The following is a 5,435-nucleotide window of genomic DNA, read 5'->3' as shown; positions in this document are numbered from 1 at the left end:
ACCGCTGTCGTTTTGGGGTTATGCAATAGAGACAGCTACATTCACGTTAAATAGGGCACCATCTAAATCCGTTGAGACGACACCGTATGAACTATGGTTTGGAAAGAAACCTAAGCTGTCGTTTCTTAAAGTTTGGGGTTGCGATGCTTATGTGAAAAAGCTTCAACCTGATAAGCTCGAACCCAAATCGGAGAAGTGTGTCTTCATAGGATACCCAAAAGAAACTGTTGGGTACACCTTCTATCACAGATCCGAAGGCAAGATCTTTGTTGCTAAGAATGGATCCTTTCTAGGGAAGGAGTTTCTCTCGAAAGAAGTGAGTGGGAGGAAAGTAGAACTTGAAGAGGTAATTGTACCTTCTCTCAAATTGGAAAGTAGCTCATCAGATAAATCCGTTCTCGTGATGCCTACACCAACTAGAGAGGAAGCTAATGATAATGATCATGAAACTTCAGATCAAGTTACTACTGGACCTCGTAGGTCAACCAGAGCACGTTCTGCACCAGAGTGGTACGGTAATCCTGTTCTGTAAGTCATGTTAGTAGACCACGGTGAACCTACGAACTATGAAGAAGCTATGATGAGCCCGGATTCCAATAAATGGCTTGAGGCCATGAAGTCTGATAACCCACAAGTATAGGGGATCACAACAGTTTTCGAGGGTAGAGTATTCAACCAAAATTTATAGATTCGACACAAGGGGAGCCAAAGAATATTTGAAGGTATCAGCAGTTGAGTTTTCAATTCAACCACACATAGAGATTAATTATCAGCAGCAAAGTGATCAGTAGCAAAGTAGTTTGATAGTTTTGATAATAGTGACAGCAGCAACGGTAACAGTAACAGTGATGATAGCAGTAGTAACTTAGCAAAAACAATATAGGATAAATCCGTAGGCATTGGATTGGTGACTTGTTGGATGATATTCATCATGTGACAGTTATAACCTAGGGCGATACAGCACTAGCTCTAGTTCATCGATATAATGTAGGCATGTATTCCGTAAATAGTCATATGTGCTTTATTAAAAGAACTTGCATGGCATCTTTTGTCCTACCCTCCCGTGGCAGCGGGGTCCATATTGGAAACTAAGGGATATTAAGGCCTCCTTTTAATACAAAACTGGAACAAAGCATTAACACATAGTGAATACATGAACTCCTCAAACTACGGTCATCACCGGGAGTGGGCCTGGTTGTTGTCACTCCGGGGTTGCTGGATCATAACACGTAGTAGGTGACTATAACTTGCAAGATCGGATCTAGAACATGGATATAATGATGAATTCATAAATGGTTCAGATCTGAGTTCATGGCACCCGGTCCCAAAGTGACAAGCATTAAGCATAGCAAAGTCATAGCAACATCAATGTAAGAACATAGTGGATACTAGGGAACAAACCCTAACAAAACTAACTCGATTACATGATGAATCTCATCCAACTCCTCACCGACCAGCGACCTACAAAGGAATTACTCACTCCCGGTGGGCAGCATCATGGAATTGGCGATGGAGATGGGTTGGTGATGACGAAGAACGAAGACCCCCCTCTCCGGAGCCCCAAACGGACTCCAGATCCGCCCTCCCGAGGAAGAACAGGGCTTGGCGGCGGCTCCGTCTCGTGGAACGCAATAATTCTTTCTCCTTGATTTTTTCTGGAAATATGTGATTTTATAGTATCACGGGGGTCGTCAGCGGGGCCACCAGGTGGGTACAACCCACCTGGGCGCGCCAGGAGAGGGGGCGCGCCCTGGTGGGTTGTGCCCACCCATGTGCCCCTCTCCGGCAGGTCTTGGCTCTAGAAATTCTTATTATTGATATAAAAAATCCTCACAAAGTTTCGTTCCATTCCGAGAACTTTTATTTGTGCAGAAAAACAACACCATGGTAGTTCTACTGAAAACAACGTTAGTCCAGGGTTAGTTTCATTCAAATCATGCAAATTAGAGTCAAAAACAAGAGGAAAAGCGTGAGAAAAAGTAGATACATTGGAGACGTATCAACTCCCCCAAGCTTAAACCTTTGCTTGTCCTCAAGCAATTCAGTTGATAAACTGAAAGTGAGAAAGAAAAAAAATTATGAACTCTTTTGCTCTTGTTTGCATAAATAAGCTTAAACAGCACCCAGGTTTTCAGCTAGCATTATAACTAACCATGTCGACAATAACACTTAAAGATTATATTGACTCATATCAATGACATAATCAGCTAGCAAGCAATAATAAGATATCTCAAACGGCAACACATTGTGAAAACAACCATGATATAATATGACAATAGTGGTATCTCGCTAGCCCTTTCTAAGACCGCAAAACATAGATGCAGAGCACCTCCAAAGTTCAAGCAGCGACTAAACATTGTAATTCATGGTAGAAAAGATCCAGTCATGATGCACCCAACATTAGCTATACATAATGCATAAATCATGAAATTTGTGTTGTACTCAGTTTCTGGCGCTTGTTTTAGAAGGTGATGACACAACATAAAAGTAAATAGAAAGTCCCTTCACAGAGGGAAGCAGTGATTTGCAGAGGTGCCAGAGCTCAGTTTTTAAAACAGAGATAAATGATATTTTGAGACATGCACCCTTCTTATTCACTTCACGACCATCAGTTATCAACATCTTCCATGCTAAGCATGCTAGTGGCGGTTCCCAAGCGATAAAAGTAAAGGTTTTGACTCCATTGGGAGTTTTTGTTTGATTATTTAAGAGATGAACTCTTTTTCATGTTTGCAGTTTGGGACTGGGCATCCCTATTACCGCCCATTTTCTCGTGCAATGGCGAGTGAATAAACACTCGACCTGAGAATAACCCGCTTAGCATGGAAGATATCGACCACCTCCGGTCGTTCCATGAACAATCCAGGCACATAAAAAGGATAATTTTTAGAAGTTTTTAGAGGTGGCACGTGCAAATTTACTTAGGACGGCAAGGTAATACCGCATATAGGTAGGTATGGTGGACTCATCTGGAATAACTTTGGGTTCAAGGTTTTTGATGTACAAGCAGAATTCCCCCTTAGTACAGGCGAATACTAGCAATTTAGATTGAGAAGCGACCAGTTTCTCTCTGCCACGGCTAGTTCATCGAATGTCGTCATTATTGCCTTTCACTTGCACGATCGAACGATATGAAAATAATAATAATGCAAGAGTGCCTGGACTAAGCTGGAATCTGCAAACATTTAATTCAATAGGAGAATACAAGGTAAAATGTGCTCTTTATTAGATCAACAGTTCATATGAGAGCCACTCAACATTTTAATCGTGGTCTTCTCCTCGGTACAACTCGAATAAAAGGAAAATAAATTCAGGGAAACACACTGAAATATTTTTGGAGTTTTTGGTTTTCTTGAACAAGGAAATAAAAGGGAAAAGAAAAAACGAGAAAAACTATTTACACGGGAAAGCTCCAAAGAAGCAAAAGAAGAACAAGGAAATCTTTTTGGATTTTCTTTTTAGTGCTACTACTAAGCATGCATAGAAAGTAAATTACTACAACTAATTTTTTTGGTTTTTCTAAAGTTTTTCAAAGACACAAGAAGAAAGCAAGAAAATAAATCTAAGCATGGATGATACAATGAAAAAGTGTGAACACCGACAAATAGAATGATATGTAGACATGAATGTAATGTCGGTGAGAAACACGTACTCCCCCAAGCTTAGGCTTTTGGCCTAACTTGGTAATAAATCAGTAGCCTGGAGGGTAGTAGGGATCCTGAGGAGAAGGCATCCACTCATCCCATTGCTGAGGCTCCTCCTGTGCTGCCTCCGCAGCAGCCTGAGCGTTCCGGTAGGCGATGATGCCTGCAGGCATAATCCGGTATCCGCCCCTGGCAAAAGGATCAAGCAAATCAGGTGCAGGCAATGGAATAACATCACGAGTTTTAACGCTAAAGACCAGGTTATAAGGAATGGCAATATCAGGACGATCATGTGCAAGAAAGTGATGGTGTTCCATGGCTGCACGGTCTAGGTAAACCTTGGTCAGAGGGTAATCATGAGGGTGTATCCCAACATTAAAGTGGGCCGCCAAACGAGTAGCAAAAATCCCACCATGTATTTCCCCTAGGACTTATTAAGATGCAGGCGACGAGCCACAATAGCTCCCAAGCTATAAGTGTTATCACCCTCCAGTGCCCGGCGTAAAACAGCAAAGTCTGGTGCGCTGAGCGCACCTACTTTCTTTCTAGCAAGCAGGCACTTAGCAACAAATAAAGCAAAATAATGTACAGCTGGAAAGTGTAAGCTAACAGCCGTGGTGGCTGACACCCCTCTCTCATCCCCCACTGTCAGAGTACGATAAAAATCCTCAAACCCAGCCGGCCTAGGCTCAGCCAAGCTCCCATCAGAAGGGATCATGCATATGTCACAAAACTCAGTAAGTGGTATCTGATGGTTTTCAGCATATAAATCAAAGCTCACTTCAGGAGGATTATTTCTAGGCAAGAAAGTAAAGCTCTGAACAAAGATGTTTGTGAGGATTTGGTGCTGGTCACACTCATCAGCGATGAAGTTGGTGAGACCGGCATTGGCAATGTATTGCGTGAACTCCTGAAGAATTCCAGCCTCTTCCAGGAACGGGGTGTGCGGCCATTCGCACGGCCGTACCTCTGCCAACCTCCGAGGGTGGAGATCGCTGTTAGAAGACTCCCCAATAACACCTTTGGGGTTCTTCTTAGAGCCAAACTTCCTGAAGATATTCATGTCCGCGTACAATTTTCTGAAAATAAAAATTTTGGGGTGACAAAAATTTGTCAACAAAACTTTATAAAATTGATAGCAACTACTCATAGGGATACATAGAGGCCATAGCAAGCATTCAAACTACCTAGAACACTAGGGATTCAACATGCAAGCACATCTATAGCAGAACCAAGAGTAGCTAATTATTCAACGTATAAACCATTAAAACAAAAACTAATTGGACAAATGGTGGAGTCACATACCAAGCAACAATCCCCCGAAACAGTTTCGAAAACGGAGCTTCGAGCAAAGAGATCGAAATCTGCGGGTTTCAGCTCAAGAACACGGGAGAGAGAGCAATGGACATTTTTTCTGGAGGTAAGTGATGACGTGGGCTAAAGAGGTAAGTGAGGGGGCCCACGTGGGAACCACAACCCACCACGGCGCGCCTGGGGGTGCTGACGCGCCCAGGTGGGTTGTGCCCACCTGGTGCACCTCCCTCTGGTATTATTTGCACCAAAAATTCATAAATATTCAGAAAAAAATCATTTTCAGTTTTCAGGGCATTCTGAGAACTTTTATTGTTGGGTCATTTTTTATTGCACCGGAAATTCAGAAAACAGACAAAGCATGGCATTTTATTTTATTTAACTAGTAAAAACAGAAAACAGAAAGTAAGACAGAAGGAGGTAGTGCTTACTAAATTCATCAACTTCATACCTCTCAAAAATGATTCATCAATAAGGTTG

This window comes from Triticum aestivum, chromosome 1D (genome assembly GCF_018294505.1).
Source record: "Triticum aestivum cultivar Chinese Spring chromosome 1D, IWGSC CS RefSeq v2.1, whole genome shotgun sequence".
NCBI classification, from domain to species: Eukaryota; Viridiplantae; Streptophyta; class Magnoliopsida; order Poales; family Poaceae; genus Triticum; species Triticum aestivum.
Note: the sequence above shows the minus strand (reverse complement) of the source record.